The 16,826-nt window shown below is 40.1% G+C and overlaps 20 non-coding genes across 20 annotated transcripts; all 20 read left to right on the top strand.

The window, feature by feature from the left end:
* Positions 1-1,485: 1,485 nt before the first annotated feature.
* On the top strand, positions 1,486-1,567 carry TRNAL-AAG (transfer RNA leucine (anticodon AAG)). The gene has a single exon. It is a non-coding gene; the product is annotated as a tRNA-Leu (tRNA).
* A 753-nt stretch (positions 1,568-2,320) lies between these two features.
* Positions 2,321-2,402, top strand: TRNAL-AAG (transfer RNA leucine (anticodon AAG)). The gene has a single exon. It is a non-coding gene; the product is annotated as a tRNA-Leu (tRNA).
* Positions 2,403-3,990: 1,588 nt separating this feature from the next.
* TRNAL-AAG (transfer RNA leucine (anticodon AAG)) lies at positions 3,991-4,072 on the top strand. The gene has a single exon. It is a non-coding gene; the product is annotated as a tRNA-Leu (tRNA).
* A 335-nt stretch (positions 4,073-4,407) lies between these two features.
* On the top strand, positions 4,408-4,489 carry TRNAL-AAG (transfer RNA leucine (anticodon AAG)). Its single transcript has one exon. It is a non-coding gene; the product is annotated as a tRNA-Leu (tRNA).
* Positions 4,490-4,825: 336 nt separating this feature from the next.
* Positions 4,826-4,907, top strand: TRNAL-AAG (transfer RNA leucine (anticodon AAG)). Its single transcript has one exon. It is a non-coding gene; the product is annotated as a tRNA-Leu (tRNA).
* A 1,297-nt stretch (positions 4,908-6,204) lies between these two features.
* Positions 6,205-6,286, top strand: TRNAL-AAG (transfer RNA leucine (anticodon AAG)). The gene has a single exon. It is a non-coding gene; the product is annotated as a tRNA-Leu (tRNA).
* A 461-nt stretch (positions 6,287-6,747) lies between these two features.
* On the top strand, positions 6,748-6,829 carry TRNAL-AAG (transfer RNA leucine (anticodon AAG)). Its single transcript has one exon. It is a non-coding gene; the product is annotated as a tRNA-Leu (tRNA).
* An 880-nt stretch (positions 6,830-7,709) lies between these two features.
* Positions 7,710-7,791, top strand: TRNAL-AAG (transfer RNA leucine (anticodon AAG)). Its single transcript has one exon. It is a non-coding gene; the product is annotated as a tRNA-Leu (tRNA).
* A 335-nt stretch (positions 7,792-8,126) lies between these two features.
* On the top strand, positions 8,127-8,208 carry TRNAL-AAG (transfer RNA leucine (anticodon AAG)). Its single transcript has one exon. It is a non-coding gene; the product is annotated as a tRNA-Leu (tRNA).
* A 336-nt stretch (positions 8,209-8,544) lies between these two features.
* Positions 8,545-8,626, top strand: TRNAL-AAG (transfer RNA leucine (anticodon AAG)). Its single transcript has one exon. It is a non-coding gene; the product is annotated as a tRNA-Leu (tRNA).
* A 2,005-nt stretch (positions 8,627-10,631) lies between these two features.
* Positions 10,632-10,713, top strand: TRNAL-AAG (transfer RNA leucine (anticodon AAG)). Its single transcript has one exon. It is a non-coding gene; the product is annotated as a tRNA-Leu (tRNA).
* Positions 10,714-11,048: 335 nt separating this feature from the next.
* TRNAL-AAG (transfer RNA leucine (anticodon AAG)) lies at positions 11,049-11,130 on the top strand. The gene has a single exon. It is a non-coding gene; the product is annotated as a tRNA-Leu (tRNA).
* Positions 11,131-11,466: 336 nt separating this feature from the next.
* TRNAL-AAG (transfer RNA leucine (anticodon AAG)) lies at positions 11,467-11,548 on the top strand. Its single transcript has one exon. It is a non-coding gene; the product is annotated as a tRNA-Leu (tRNA).
* Positions 11,549-12,427: 879 nt separating this feature from the next.
* Positions 12,428-12,509, top strand: TRNAL-AAG (transfer RNA leucine (anticodon AAG)). The gene has a single exon. It is a non-coding gene; the product is annotated as a tRNA-Leu (tRNA).
* A 461-nt stretch (positions 12,510-12,970) lies between these two features.
* Positions 12,971-13,052, top strand: TRNAL-AAG (transfer RNA leucine (anticodon AAG)). The gene has a single exon. It is a non-coding gene; the product is annotated as a tRNA-Leu (tRNA).
* Positions 13,053-13,931: 879 nt separating this feature from the next.
* On the top strand, positions 13,932-14,013 carry TRNAL-AAG (transfer RNA leucine (anticodon AAG)). The gene has a single exon. It is a non-coding gene; the product is annotated as a tRNA-Leu (tRNA).
* A 335-nt stretch (positions 14,014-14,348) lies between these two features.
* TRNAL-AAG (transfer RNA leucine (anticodon AAG)) lies at positions 14,349-14,430 on the top strand. The gene has a single exon. It is a non-coding gene; the product is annotated as a tRNA-Leu (tRNA).
* Positions 14,431-14,766: 336 nt separating this feature from the next.
* TRNAL-AAG (transfer RNA leucine (anticodon AAG)) lies at positions 14,767-14,848 on the top strand. Its single transcript has one exon. It is a non-coding gene; the product is annotated as a tRNA-Leu (tRNA).
* A 1,297-nt stretch (positions 14,849-16,145) lies between these two features.
* On the top strand, positions 16,146-16,227 carry TRNAL-AAG (transfer RNA leucine (anticodon AAG)). Its single transcript has one exon. It is a non-coding gene; the product is annotated as a tRNA-Leu (tRNA).
* A 335-nt stretch (positions 16,228-16,562) lies between these two features.
* Positions 16,563-16,644, top strand: TRNAL-AAG (transfer RNA leucine (anticodon AAG)). Its single transcript has one exon. It is a non-coding gene; the product is annotated as a tRNA-Leu (tRNA).
* Positions 16,645-16,826: the final 182 nt, after the last annotated feature.

The raw sequence follows: 16,826 nt of genomic DNA, 5'->3' as shown, positions 1-16,826 counted from the left end.
TCGCATTTTCGGCATTTGCATTATTACAAATATCACTTCAGTCGTCTCGGTAAATACCCAAACACACATGAAATGCTTGTGTTTCCGGGCAATTGTGTCGTTTTTGCAATGTTATTATGGGTAGCGTGGCCGAGCGGTCAAAGGCGCTTGTTTAAGGCACCAGTCATTTCGCTGGCGTGGGTTCGAATACCACCGCTGCCATGTTGTTTAGTATTTTGCAGAACAGTCATTTATGCTGGCATAATACAATTTCAGTGTTTACGACTATGCACATGTTTATTTCGCATGTTGAAATCCAACAAATATTCACGGCAAATAATTAAGCAGTGCATACAATCTGATTAGATGACGAATTGAAACCCGGTGAACACATTTTAATGAGTAACTACAGCGTCAAAAATTCCCAGAAAATAGTATTCTCATTTTTGGCTTTTGCATTGTTACAAATATCACTTCAGTCGTCTCGGTAAATACCGAAACACACACGAAATGCTTGTGTTTCAGGGTAATTGCGTCGTTTTTGAAATGTAATTATGGGTGGCGTGGCCGAGCGGTCAAAGGCGCTTGTTTAAGGCACCAGTCATTTCGATGGCGTGGGTTCGTATCCCACCACTGCCTTGTTGTTGAGTATTTTGCACAACTGTCATTTATGCTGGCATAATACAATTTCAGTGTTTACGACTATTCGCATGTTGAAATCCAACAAATATTCACGGCAAATAATTAAGCAATGCATAACAATCTGATTAGACGATGAAATGAAACCAGGCTAACACATTTTAATGAGTAACCACAGCGTCAAAAATTCTCAGAAAATAGTATTCGCATTTTTGGCATTTGCATTATTACAAATATCACTTCAGTCGTCTCGGTAAATACCGAAACACACACGAAATGCTTGAGTTTCAGGGTAATTGCGTCGTTTTTGCAAAGTAATTACGGGTAGCGTGGCCGAGCGGTCTAAGGCGCTGGTTTAAGGCACCAGTCATTTCGATGGCGTGGGCTCGAAACACACACGAAATGCTTGTGTTTCAGGGTAATTGCGTCGTTTTTGAAATGTAATTATGGGTGGCGTGGCCGAGCGGTAAAAGGCGCTTGTTTAAGGCACCAGTCATTTCGATGGCGTGGGTTCGTATCCCACCGCTGCCTTGTTGTTGAGTATTTTGCACAACTGTCATTTATGCTGGCATAATACAATTTCAGTGTTTATGACTATGCACATGTTTCTTTCGCATGTTGAAATCCAACAAATATTCACGACAAATAATTAAGCAATGCATAACAATCTGATTAGACGATGAAATGAAACCCGGCGAACACATTTTAATGAGTAACCACAGCGTCAAAAATTCTCAGAAAATAGTATTCGCATTTTTGGCATTTGCATTATTACAAATATCACTTCAGTCGTCTCGGTAAATATCGAAACACACACGAAATGCTTGAGTTTCAGGGTAATTGCGTCGTTTTTGCAAAGTAATTATGGGTAGCGTGGCCGAGCGGTCTAAGGCGCTGGTTTAAGGCACCAGTCATTTCGATGGCGTGGGTTCGAATCCCACCGCTGCCAGGTTGTTCAGTATTTTGCACAACTGTCATTCAAGCTGCCGTTATTCAATTTCTGTGTATACGGTTATGCACATGTTTTAGTCGCACTTTGAAATCCAACAAATATTCACGGCAAGTAACTAAGAAATTCATACAATCTGATTAGATGATGAAATGAAACCTGGTGAACACATTTTAATGAGTATCCACAGTGTCAAAAATTCTCAGAAAATAGTATTCGCATTTTTGGCATTTGCATTATTACAAATATCACTTCAGTCGTCTCGGTAAATACCGAAACACACACGAAATGCTTGAGTTTCAGGGTAATTGCATCGTTTTTGCAAAGTAATTATGGGTAGCGTGGCCGAGCGGTCTAAGGCGCTGGTTTAAGGCACCAGTCATTTCGATGGCGTGTGTTCGTATCCCACCGCTGCCTTGTTGTTGAGTATTTTGCACAACTGTCATTTATGCTGGCATAATACAATTTCAGTGTTTATGACTATGCACATGTTTCTTTCGCATGTTGAAATCCAACAAATATTCACGGCAAATAATTAAGCAATGCATAACAATCTGATTAGACTATGAAATGAAACCCGGCGAACACATTTTAATGAGTAACCACAGCGTCAAAAATTCTCAGAAAATAGTATTCGCATTTTTGGCCTTTGCATTATTACAAATATCACTTCAGTCGTCTCGGTAAATACCGAAACACACACGAAATGCTTGAGTTTCAGGGTAATTGCGTCGTTTTTGCAAAGTAATTATGGGTAGCGTGGCCGAGCGGTCTAAGGCGCTGATTTAAGGTACCAGTCATTTCGATGGCGTGGGTTCGAATCCCACCGCTGCCAGGTTGTTCAGTATTTTGCACAACTGTCATTCAAGCTGCCGTTATTCAATTTATGTGTATACGGTTATGCACATGTTTTTGTCGCACTTTGAAATCCAACAAATATTCACGGCAAGTAACTAAGCAATTCATACAATCTGATTAGATTATGAAATGAAACCCGGTGAACACATTTTAATGAGTAACCACAGTGTCAAAAATTCTCAGAAAATAGTATTCCCATTTTTGGCATTTGCATTATTACAAATATCACTTCAGTCGTCTCGGTAAATACCGAAACACACACGAAATGCTTGTGTTTCAGGGTAATTGCGTCGTTTTAGAAATGTAATTATGGGTGGCGTGGCCGAGAGGTCAAAGGCTCTTGTTTAAGGCACCAGTCATTTCGATGGCGTGGGTTCGTATCCCACCGCTGCCTTGTTGTTGAGTATTTTGCACAACTGTCATTTATGCTGGCATAATACAATTTCAGTGTTTACGACTATGCACATGTTTCTTTCGCATGTTGAAATCCAACAAATATTCACGGCAAATAATTAAGCAATGCATAACAATCTGATTAGACGATGAAATGAAACCCGGCTAACACATTTTAATGAGTAACCACAGCGTCAAAAATTCTCAGAAAATAGTATTCGCATTTTTGGCATTTGCATTATTACAAATATCACTTCAGTCGTCTCGGTAAATACCCAAACACACATGAAATGCTTGTGTTTCCGGGTAATTGTGTCGTTTTTGCAATGTTATTATGGGTAGCGTGGCCGAGCGGTCAAAGGCGCTTGTTTAAGGCACCAGTCATTTCGCTGGCGTGGGTTCGAATACCACCGCTGCCATGTTGTTTAGTATTTTGCAGAACAGTCATTTATGCTGGCATAATACAATTTCAGTGTTTACGACTATGCACATGTTTATTTCGCATGTTGAAATCCAACAAATATTCACGGCAAATAATTAAGCAGTGCATACAATCTGATTAGATGACGAATTGAAACCCGGTGAACACATTTTAATGAGTAACTACAGCGTCAAAAATTCCCAGAAAATAGTATTCTCATTTTTGGCTTTTGCATTGTTACAAATATCACTTCAGTCGTCTCGGTAAATACCGAAACACACACGAAATGCTTGTGTTTCAGGGTAATTGCGTCGTTTTTGAAATGTAATTATGGGTGGCGTGGCCGAGCGGTAAAAGGCGCTTGTTTAAGGCACCAGTCATTTCGATGGCGTGGGTTCGTATCCCACCGCTGCCTTGTTGTTGAGTATTTTGCACAACTGTCATTTATGCTGGCATAATACAATTTCAGTGTTTATGACTATGCACATGTTTCTTTCGCATGTTGAAATCCAACAAATATTCACGACAAATAATTAAGCAATGCATAACAATCTGATTAGACGATGAAATGAAACCCGGCGAACACATTTTAATGAGTAACCACAGCGTCAAAAATTCTCAGAAAATAGTATTCGCATTTTTGGCATTTGCATTATTACAAATATCACTTCAGTCGTCTCGGTAAATATCGAAACACACACGAAATGCTTGAGTTTCAGGGTAATTGCGTCGTTTTTGCAAAGTAATTATGGGTAGCGTGGCCGAGCGGTCTAAGGTGCTGGTTTAAGGCACCAGTCATTTCGATGGCGTGGGTTCGAATCACACCGCTGCCATGTTCTTCAGTATTTTGCACAACTGTCATTCAAGCTGCCGTTATTCAATTTCTGTGTATACGGTTATGCACATGTTTTAGTCGCACTTTGAAATCCAACAAATATTCACGGCAAGTAACTAAGAAATTCATACAATCTGATTAGATGATGAAATGAAACCCGGTGAACACATTTTAATGAGTATCCACAGTGTCAAAAATTCTCAGAAAATAGTATTCGCATTTTTGGCATTTGCATTATTACAAATATCACTTCAGTCGTCTCGGTAAATACCGAAACACACACGAAATGCTTGAGTTTCAGGGTAATTGCGTCGTTTTTGCAAAGTAATTATGGGTAGCGTGGCCGAGCGGTCTAAGGCGCTGGTTTAAGGCACCAGTCATTTCGATGGCGTGGGTTCGTATCCCACCGCTGCCTTGTTGTTGAGTATTTTGCACAACTGTCATTTATGCTGGCATAATACAATTTCAGTGTTTATGACTATGCACATGTTTCTTTCGCATGTTGAAATCCAACAAATATTCACGGCAAATAATTAAGCAATGCATAACAATCTGATTAGACTATGAAATGAAACCCGGCGAACACATTTTAATGAGTAACCACAGCGTCAAAAATTCTCAGAAAATAGTATTCGCATTTTTGGCATTTGCATTATTACAAATATCACTTCAGTCGTCTCGGTAAATACCGAAACACACACGAAATGCTTGAGTTTCAGGGTAATTGCGTCGTTTTTGCAAAGTAATTATGGGTAGCGTGGCCGAGCGGTCTAAGGCGCTGGTTTAAGGTACCAGTCATTTCGATGGCGTGGGTTCGAATCCCACCGCTGCCAGGTTGTTCAGTATTTTGCACAACTGTCATTCAAGCTGCCGTTATTCAATTTATGTGTATACGGTTATGCACATGTTTTTGTCGCACTTTGAAATCCAACAAATATTCACGGCAAGTAACTAAGCAATTCATACAATCTGATTAGATTATGAAATGAAACCTGGTGAACACATTTTAATGAGTAACCACAGTGTCAAAAATTCTCAGAAAATAGTATTCGCATTTTTGGCATTTGCATTATTACAAATATCACTTCAGTCGTCTCGGTAAATACCGAAACACACACGAAATGCTTGTGTTTCAGGGTAATTGCGTCGTTTTAGAAATGTAATTATGGGTGGCGTGGCCGAGAGGTCAAAGGCTCTTGTTTAAGGCACCAGTCATTTCGATGGCCTGGGTTCGTATCCCACCGCTGCCTTGTTGTTGAGTATTTTGCACAACTGTCATTTATGCTGGCATAATACAATTTCAGTGTTTACGACTATGCACATGTTTCTTTCGCATGTTGAAATCCAACAAATATTCACGGCAAATAATTAAGCAATGCATAACAATCTGATTAGACGATGAAATGAAACCCGGCTAACACATTTTAATGAGTAACCACAGCGTCAAAAATTCTCAGAAAATAGTATTCGCATTTTTGGCATTTGCATTATTACAAATATCACTTCAGTCGTCTCGGTAAATACCGAAACACACACGAAATGCTTGAGTTTCAGGGTAATTGCGTCGTTTTTGCAAAGTAATTATGGGTAGCGTGGCCGAGCGGTCTAAGGCGCTGGTTTAAGGCACCAGTCATTTCGATGGCGTGGGCTCGAAACACACACGAAATGCTTGTGTTTCAGGGTAATTGCGTCGTTTTTGAAATGTAATTATGGGTGGCGTGGCCGAGCGGTCAAAGGCGCTTGTTTAAGGCACCAGTAATTTCTATGGCGTGGGTTCGTATCCCACCGCTGCCTTGTTGTTGAGTATTTTGCACAACTGTCATTTATGCTGGCATAATACAATTTCAGTGTTTATGACTATGCACATGTTTCTTTCGCATGTTGAAATCCAACAAATATTCACGGCAAATAATTAAGCAATGCATAACAATCTGATTAGACGATGAAATGAAACCCGGCGAACACATTTTAATGAGTAACCACAGCGTCAAAAATTCTCAGAAAATAGTATTCGCATTTTTGGCATTTGCATTATTACAAATATCACTTCAGTCGTCTCGGTAAATATCGAAACACACACGAAATGCTTGAGTTTCAGGGTAATTGCGTCGTTTTTGCAAAGTAATTATGGGTAGCGTGGCCGAGCGGTCTAAGGCGCTGGTTTAAGGCACCAGTCATTTCGATGGCGTGGGTTCGAATCCCACCGCTGCCAGGTTGTTCAGTATTTTGCACAACTGTCATTCAAGCTGCCGTTATTCAATTTCTGTGTATACGGTTATGCACATCTTTTAGTCGCACTTTGAAATACAAAAAATATTCACGGCAAGTAACTAAGAAATTCATACAATCTGATTAGATGATGAAATGAAACCCGGTGAACACATTTTAATGAGTATCCACAGTGTCAAAAATTCTCAGAAAATAGTATTCGCATTTTTGGCATTTGCATTATTACAAATATCACTTCAGTCGTCTCGGTAAATACCGAAACACACACGAAATGCTTGAGTTTCAGGGTAATTGCGTCGTTTTTGCAAAGTAATTATGGGTAGCGTGGCCGAGCGGTCTAAGGCGCTGGTTTAAGGCACCAGTCATTTCGATGGCGTGGGCTCGAAACACACACGAAATGCTTGTGTTTCAGGGTAATTGCGTCGTTTTTGAAATGTAATTATGGGTGGCGTGGCCGAGCGGTAAAAGGCGCTTGTTTAAGGCACCAGTCATTTCGATGGCGTGGGTTCGAATCCCACCGCTGCCAGGTTGTTCAGTATTTTGCACAACTGTCATTCAAGCTGCCGTTATTCAATTTCTGTGTATACGGTTATGCACATCTTTTAGTCGCACTTTGAAATACAAAAAAATATTCACGGCAAGTAACTAAGAAATTCATACAATCTGATTAGATGATGAAATGAAACCCGGTGAACACATTTTAATGAGTATCCACAGTGTCAAAAATTCTCAGAAAATAGTATTCGCATTTTTGGCATTTGCATTATTACAAATATCACTTCAGTCGTCTCGGTAAATACCGAAACACACACGAAATGCTTGAGTTTCAGGGTAATTGCGTCGTTTTTGCAAAGTAATTATGGGTAGCGTGGCCGAGCGGTCTAAGGCGCTGGTTTAAGGCACCAGTCATTTCGATGGCGTGGGCTCGAAACACACACGAAATGCTTGTGTTTCAGGGTAATTGCGTCGTTTTTGAAATGTAATTATGGGTGGCGTGGCCGAGCGGTAAAAGGCGCTTGTTTAAGGCACCAGTCATTTCGATGGCGTGGGTTCGTATCCCACCGCTGCCTTGTTGTTGAGTATTTTGCACAACTGTCATTTATGCTGGCATAATACAATTTCAGTGTTTATGACTATGCACATGTTTCTTTCGCATGTTGAAATCCAACAAATATTCACGACAAATAATTAAGCAATGCATAACAATCTGATTAGACGATGAAATGAAACCCGGCGAACACATTTTAATGAGTAACCACAGCGTCAAAAATTCTCAGAAAATAGTATTCGCATTTTTGGCATTTGCATTATTACAAATATCACTTCAGTCGTCTCGGTAAATATCGAAACACACACGAAATGCTTGAGTTTCAGGGTAATTGCGTCGTTTTTGCAAAGTAATTATGGGTAGCGTGGCCGAGCGGTCTAAGGCGCTGGTTTAAGGCACCAGTCATTTCGATGGCGTGGGTTCGAATCCCACCGCTGCCAGGTTGTTCAGTATTTTGCACAACTGTCATTCAAGCTGCCGTTATTCAATTTCTGTGTATACGGTTATGCACATGTTTTAGTCGCACTTTGAAATCCAACAAATATTCACGGCAAGTAACTAAGAAATTCATACAATCTGATTAGATGATGAAATGAAACCCGGTGAACACATTTTAATGAGTATCCACAGTGTCAAAAATTCTCAGAAAATAGTATTCGCATTTTTGGCATTTGCATTATTACAAATATCACTTCAGTCGTCTCGGTAAATACCGAAACACACACGAAATGCTTGAGTTTCAGGGTAATTGCGTCGTTTTTGCAAAGTAATTATGGGTAGCGTGGCCGAGCGGTCTAAGGCGCTGGTTTAAGGCACCAGTCATTTCGATGGCGTGGGTTCGTATCCCACCGCTGCCTTGTTGTTGAGTATTTTGCACAACTGTCATTTATGCTGGCATAATACCATTTCAGTGTTTATGACTATGCACATGTTTCTTTCGCATGTTGAAATCCAACAAATATTCACGGCAAATAATTAAGCAATGCATAACAATCTGATTAGACTATGAAATGAAACCCGGCGAACACATTTTAATGAGTAACCACAGCGTCAAAAATTCTCAGAAAATAGTATTCGCATTTTTGGCATTTGCATTATTACAAATATCACTTCAGTCGTCTCGGTAAATACCGAAACACACACGAAATGCTTGAGTTTCAGGGTAATTGCGTCGTTTTTGCAAAGTAATTATGGGTAGCGTGGCCGAGCGGTCTAAGGCGCTGGTTTAAGGTACCAGTCATTTCGATGGCGTGGGTTCGAATCCCACCGCTGCCAGGTTGTTCAGTATTTTGCACAACTGTCATTCAAGCTGCCGTTATTCAATTTATGTGTATACGGTTATGCACATGTTTTTGTCGCACTTTGAAATCCAACAAATATTCACGGCAAGTAACTAAGCAATTCATACAATCTGATTAGATTATAAAATGAAACCCGGTGAACACATTTTAATGAGTAACCACAGTGTCAAAAATTCTCAGAAAATAGTATTCGCATTTTTGGCATTTGCATTATTACAAATATCACTTCAGTCGTCTCGGTAAATACCGAAACACACATGAAATGCTTTGGTTTCAGGGTAATTGCCTTGTTTTAGTAAAGTAATTACGGGTAGCGTGGCCGAGCGGTTTAAGACGCTGGTTTTAGGCACCAGTTATTTCGATGGCGTGGGTTCGAATACCACCGCTGCCATGTTGTTTAGTATTTTGCACAACTGTCATTCAAGCTGCCGTAATTCAATTTCTGTGTATACGGCTATGCACATGTTTTTGTCGCACTTTGAAATCCAACAAATATTCACGGCAAGTAACTAAGCAATTCATACAATCTGATTAGATTATGAAATGAAACCCGGTGAACACATTTTAATGAGTAACCACAGTGTCAAAAATTCTCAGAAAATAGTATTCCCATTTTTGGCATTTGCATTATTACAAATATCACTTCAGTCGTCTCGGTAAATACCGAAACACACACGAAATGCTTGTGTTTCAGGGTAATTGCGTCGTTTTAGAAATGTAATTATGGGTGGCGTGGCCGAGAGGTCAAAGGCTCTTGTTTAAGGCACCAGTCATTTCGATGGCGTGGGTTCGTATCCCACCGCTGCCTTGTTGTTGAGTATTTTGCACAACTGTCATTTATGCTGGCATAATACAATTTCAGTGTTTACGACTATGCACATGTTTCTTTCGCATGTTGAAATCCAACAAATATTCACGGCAAATAATTAAGCAATGCATAACAATCTGATTAGACGATGAAATGAAACCCGGCTAACACATTTTAATGAGTAACCACAGCGTCAAAAATTCTCAGAAAATAGTATTCGCATTTTTGGCATTTGCATTATTACAAATATCACTTCAGTCGTCTCGGTAAATACCCAAACACACATGAAATGCTTGTGTTTCCGGGTAATTGTGTCGTTTTTGCAATGTTATTATGGGTAGCGTGGCCGAGCGGTCAAAGGCGCTTGTTTAAGGCACCAGTCATTTCGCTGGCGTGGGTTCGAATACCACCGCTGCCATGTTGTTTAGTATTTTGCAGAACAGTCATTTATGCTGGCATAATACAATTTCAGTGTTTACGACTATGCACATGTTTATTTCGCATGTTGAAATCCAACAAATATTCACGGCAAATAATTAAGCAGTGCATACAATCTGATTAGATGACGAATTGAAACCCGGTGAACACATTTTAATGAGTAACTACAGCGTCAAAAATTCCCAGAAAATAGTATTCTCATTTTTGGCTTTTGCATTGTTACAAATATCACTTCAGTCGTCTCGGTAAATACCGAAACACACACGAAATGCTTGTGTTTCAGGGTAATTGCGTCGTTTTTGAAATGTAATTATGGGTGGCGTGGCCGAGCGGTAAAAGGCGCTTGTTTAAGGCACCAGTCATTTCGATGGCGTGGGTTCGTATCCCACCGCTGCCTTGTTGTTGAGTATTTTGCACAACTGTCATTTATGCTGGCATAATACAATTTCAGTGTTTATGACTATGCACATGTTTCTTTCGCATGTTGAAATCCAACAAATATTCACGACAAATAATTAAGCAATGCATAACAATCTGATTAGACGATGAAATGAAACCCGGCGAACACATTTTAATGAGTAACCACAGCGTCAAAAATTCTCAGAAAATAGTATTCGCATTTTTGGCATTTGCATTATTACAAATATCACTTCAGTCGTCTCGGTAAATATCGAAACACACACGAAATGCTTGAGTTTCAGGGTAATTGCGTCGTTTTTGCAAAGTAATTATGGGTAGCGTGGCCGAGCGGTCTAAGGCGCTGGTTTAAGGCACCAGTCATTTCGATGGCGTGGGTTCGAATCCCACCGCTGCCAGGTTGTTCAGTATTTTGCACAACTGTCATTCAAGCTGCCGTTATTCAATTTCTGTGTATACGGTTATGCACATGTTTTAGTCGCACTTTGAAATCCAACAAATATTCACGGCAAGTAACTAAGAAATTCATACAATCTGATTAGATGATGAAATGAAACCCGGTGAACACATTTTAATGAGTATCCACAGTGTCAAAAATTCTCAGAAAATAGTATTCGCATTTTTGGCATTTGCATTATTACAAATATCACTTCAGTCGTCTCGGTAAATACCGAAACACACACGAAATGCTTGAGTTTCAGGGTAATTGCGTCGTTTTTGCAAAGTAATTATGGGTAGCGTGGCCGAGCGGTCTAAGGCGCTGGTTTAAGGCACCAGTCATTTCGATGGCGTGGGTTCGTATCCCACCGCTGCCTTGTTGTTGAGTATTTTGCACAACTGTCATTTATGCTGGCATAATACAATTTCAGTGTTTATGACTATGCACATGTTTCTTTCGCATGTTGAAATCCAACAAATATTCACGGCAAATAATTAAGCAATGCATAACAATCTGATTAGACTATGAAATGAAACCCGGCGAACACATTTTAATGAGTAACCACAGCGTCAAAAATTCTCAGAAAATAGTATTCGCATTTTTGGCATTTGCATTATTACAAATATCACTTCAGTCGTCTCGGTAAATACCGAAACACACACGAAATGCTTGAGTTTCAGGGTAATTGCGTCGTTTTTGCAAAGTAATTATGGGTAGCGTGGCCGAGCGGTCTAAGGCGCTGGTTTAAGGTACCAGTCATTTCGATGGCGTGGGTTCGAATCCCACCGCTGCCAGGTTGTTCAGTATTTTGCACAACTGTCATTCAAGCTGCCGTTATTCAATTTATGTGTATACGGTTATGCACATGTTTTTGTCGCACTTTGAAATCCAACAAATATTCACGGCAAGTAACTAAGCAATTCATACAATCTGATTAGATTATGAAATGAAACCCGGTGAACACATTTTAATGAGTAACCACAGTGTCAAAAATTCTCAGAAAATAGTATTCGCATTTTTGGCATTTGCATTATTACAAATATCACTTCAGTCGTCTCGGTAAATACCGAAACACACACGAAATGCTTGTGTTTCAGGGTAATTGCGTCGTTTTAGAAATGTAATTATGGGTGGCGTGGCCGAGAGGTCAAAGGCTCTTGTTTAAGGCACCAGTCATTTCGATGGCCTGGGTTCGTATCCCACCGCTGCCTTGTTGTTGAGTATTTTGCACAACTGTCATTTATGCTGGCATAATACAATTTCAGTGTTTACGACTATGCACATGTTTCTTTCGCATGTTGAAATCCAACAAATATTCACGGCAAATAATTAAGCAATGCATAACAATCTGATTAGACGATGAAATGAAACCCGGCTAACACATTTTAATGAGTAACCACAGCGTCAAAAATTCTCAGAAAATAGTATTCGCATTTTTGGCATTTGCATTATTACAAATATCACTTCAGTCGTCTCGGTAAATACCGAAACACACACGAAATGCTTGAGTTTCAGGGTAATTGCGTCGTTTTTGCAAAGTAATTATGGGTAGCGTGGCCGAGCGGTCTAAGGCGCTGGTTTAAGGCACCAGTCATTTCGATGGCGTGGGCTCGAAACACACACGAAATGCTTGTGTTTCAGGGTAATTGCGTCGTTTTTGAAATGTAATTATGGGTGGCGTGGCCGAGCGGTCAAAGGCGCTTGTTTAAGGCACCAGTAATTTCGATGGCGTGGGTTCGAATCCCACCGCTGCCAGGTTGTTCAGTATTTTGCACAACTGTCATTCAAGCTGCCGTTATTCAATTTCTGTGTATACGGTTATGCACATCTTTTAGTCGCACTTTGAAATACAAAAAATATTCACGGCAAGTAACTAAGAAATTCATACAATCTGATTAGATGATGAAATGAAACCCGGTGAACACATTTTAATGAGTATCCACAGTGTCAAAAATTCTCAGAAAATAGTATTCGCATTTTTGGCATTTGCATTATTACAAATATCACTTCAGTCGTCTCGGTAAATACCGAAACACACACGAAATGCTTGAGTTTCAGGGTAATTGCGTCGTTTTTGCAAAGTAATTATGGGTAGCGTGGCCGAGCGGTCTAAGGCGCTGGTTTAAGGCACCAGTCATTTCGATGGCGTGGGCTCGAAACACACACGAAATGCTTGTGTTTCAGGGTAATTGCGTCGTTTTTGAAATGTAATTATGGGTGGCGTGGCCGAGCGGTAAAAGGCGCTTGTTTAAGGCACCAGTCATTTCGATGGCGTGGGTTCGAATCCCACCGCTGCCAGGTTGTTCAGTATTTTGCACAACTGTCATTCAAGCTGCCGTTATTCAATTTCTGTGTATACGGTTATGCACATCTTTTAGTCGCACTTTGAAATACAAAAAATATTCACGGCAAGTAACTAAGAAATTCATACAATCTGATTAGATGATGAAATGAAACCCGGTGAACACATTTTAATGAGTATCCACAGTGTCAAAAATTCTCAGAAAATAGTATTCGCATTTTTGGCATTTGCATTATTACAAATATCACTTCAGTCGTCTCGGTAAATACCGAAACACACACGAAATGCTTGAGTTTCAGGGTAATTGCGTCGTTTTTGCAAAGTAATTATGGGTAGCGTGGCCGAGCGGTCTAAGGCGCTGGTTTAAGGCACCAGTCATTTCGATGGCGTGGGCTCGAAACACACACGAAATGCTTGTGTTTCAGGGTAATTGCGTCGTTTTTGAAATGTAATTATGGGTGGCGTGGCCGAGCGGTAAAAGGCGCTTGTTTAAGGCACCAGTCATTTCGATGGCGTGGGTTCGTATCCCACCGCTGCCTTGTTGTTGAGTATTTTGCACAACTGTCATTTATGCTGGCATAATACAATTTCAGTGTTTATGACTATGCACATGTTTCTTTCGCATGTTGAAATCCAACAAATATTCACGACAAATAATTAAGCAATGCATAACAATCTGATTAGACGATGAAATGAAACCCGGCGAACACATTTTAATGAGTAACCACAGCGTCAAAAATTCTCAGAAAATAGTATTCGCATTTTTGGCATTTGCATTATTACAAATATCACTTCAGTCGTCTCGGTAAATATCGAAACACACACGAAATGCTTGAGTTTCAGGGTAATTGCGTCGTTTTTGCAAAGTAATTATGGGTAGCGTGGCCGAGCGGTCTAAGGCGCTGGTTTAAGGCACCAGTCATTTCGATGGCGTGGGTTCGAATCCCACCGCTGCCAGGTTGTTCAGTATTTTGCACAACTGTCATTCAAGCTGCCGTTATTCAATTTCTGTGTATACGGTTATGCACATGTTTTAGTCGCACTTTGAAATCCAACAAATATTCACGGCAAGTAACTAAGAAATTCATACAATCTGATTAGATGATGAAATGAAACCCGGTGAACACATTTTAATGAGTATCCACAGTGTCAAAAATTCTCAGAAAATAGTATTCGCATTTTTGGCATTTGCATTATTACAAATATCACTTCAGTCGTCTCGGTAAATACCGAAACACACACGAAATGCTTGAGTTTCAGGGTAATTGCGTCGTTTTTGCAAAGTAATTATGGGTAGCGTGGCCGAGCGGTCTAAGGCGCTGGTTTAAGGCACCAGTCATTTCGATGGCGTGGGTTCGTATCCCACCGCTGCCTTGTTGTTGAGTATTTTGCACAACTGTCATTTATGCTGGCATAATACAATTTCAGTGTTTATGACTATGCACATGTTTCTTTCGCATGTTGAAATCCAACAAATATTCACGGCAAATAATTAAGCAATGCATAACAATCTGATTAGACTATGAAATGAAACCCGGCGAACACATTTTAATGAGTAACCACAGCGTCAAAAATTCTCAGAAAATAGTATTCGCATTTTTGGCATTTGCATTATTACAAATATCACTTCAGTCGTCTCGGTAAATACCGAAACACACACGAAATGCTTGAGTTTCAGGGTAATTGCGTCGTTTTTGCAAAGTAATTATGGGTAGCGTGGCCGAGCGGTCTAAGGCGCTGGTTTAAGGTACCAGTCATTTCGATGGCGTGGGTTCGAATCCCACCGCTGCCAGGTTGTTCAGTATTTTGCACAACTGTCATTCAAGCTGCCGTTATTCAATTTATGTGTATACGGTTATGCACATGTTTTTGTCGCACTTTGAAATCCAACAAATATTCACGGCAAGTAACTAAGCAATTCATACAATCTGATTAGATTATGAAATGAAACCCGGTGAACACATTTTAATGAGTAACCACAGTGTCAAAAATTCTCAGAAAATAGTATTCGCATTTTTGGCATTTGCATTATTACAAATATCACTTCAGTCGTCTCGGTAAATACCGAAACACACACGCAATGCTTGTGTTTCAGGGTAATTGCGTCGTTTTAGAAATGTAATTATGGGTGGCGTGGCCGAGAGGTCAAAGGCTCTTGTTTAAGGCACCAGTCATTTCGATGGCGTGGGTTCGTATCCCACCGCTGCCTTGTTGTTGAGTATTTTGCACAACTGTCATTTATGCTGGCATAATACAATTTCAGTGTTTACGACTATGCACATGTTTCTTTCGCATGTTGAAATCCAACAAATATTCACGGCAAATAATTAAGCAATGCATAACAATCTGATTAGACGATGAAATGAAACCCGGCTAACACATTTTAATGAGTAACCACAGCGTCAAAAATTCTCAGAAAATAGTATTCGCATTTTTGGCATTTGCATTATTACAAATATCACTTCAGTCGTCTCGGTAAATACCGAAACACACACGAAATGCTTGAGTTTCAGGGTAATTGCGTCGTTTTTGCAAAGTAATTATGGGTAGCGTGGCCGAGCGGTCTAAGGCGCTGGTTTAAGGCACCAGTCATTTCGATGGCGTGGGCTCGAAACACACTCGAAATGCTTGTGTTTCAGGGTAATTGCGTCGTTTTTGAAATGTAATTATGGGTGGCGTGGCCGAGCGGTCAAAGGCGCTTGTTTAAGGCACCAGTCATTTCGATGGCGTGGGTTCGTATCCCACCGCTGCCTTGTTGTTGAGTATTTTGCACAACTGTCATTTATGCTGACATAATACAATTTCAGTGTTTATGACTATGCACATGTTTCTTTCGCATGTTGAAATCCAACAAATATTCACGGCAAATAATTAAGCAATGCATAACAATCTGATTAGACGATGAAATGAAACCCGGCGAACACATTTTAATGAGTAACCACAGCGTCAAAAATTCTCAGAAAATAGTATTCGCATTTTTGGCATTTGCATTATTACAAATATCACTTCAGTCGTCTCGGTAAATATCGAAACACACACGAAATGCTTGAGTTTCAGGGTAATTGCGTCGTTTTTGCAAAGTAATTATGGGTAGCGTGGCCGAGCGGTCTAAGGCGCTGGTTTAAGGCACCAGTCATTTCGATGGCGTGGGTTCGAATCCCACCGCTGCCAGGTTGTTCAGTATTTTGCACAACTGTCATTCAAGCTGCCGTTATTCAATTTCTGTGTATACGGTTATGCACATCTTTTAGTCGCACTTTGAAATACAAAAAATATTCACGGCAAGTAACTAAGAAATTCATACAATCTGATTAGATGATGAAATGAAACCCGGTGAACACATTTTAATGAGTATCCACAGTGTCAAAAATTCTCAGAAAATAGTATTCGCATTTTTGGCATTTGCATTATTACAAATATCACTTCAGTCGTCTCGGTAAATACCGAAACACACACGAAATGCTTGAGTTTCAGGGTAATTGCGTCGTTTTTACAAAGTAATTATGGGTAGCGTGGCCGAGCGGTCTAAGGCGCTGGTTTAAGGCACCAGTCATTTCGACGGCGTGGGTTCGTATCCCACCGCTGCCTTGTTGTTGAGTATTTTGCACAACTGTCATTTATGCTGGCATAATACAATTTCAGTGTTTATGACTATGCACATGTTTCTTTCGCATGTTGAAATCCAACAAATATTCACGGCAAATAATTAAGCAATGCAAAACAATCTGATTAGACTATGAAATGAAACCCGGCGAACACATTTTAATGAG

The sequence above is a fragment of the Saccoglossus kowalevskii genome, chromosome 8 (genome assembly GCF_978046115.1).
Source record: "Saccoglossus kowalevskii chromosome 8, keSacKowa6.1, whole genome shotgun sequence".
NCBI lineage: Eukaryota > Metazoa > Hemichordata > Enteropneusta > Harrimaniidae > Saccoglossus > Saccoglossus kowalevskii.
Note: the sequence above shows the minus strand (reverse complement) of the source record. Positions and strands in the feature narration are given on the sequence as shown.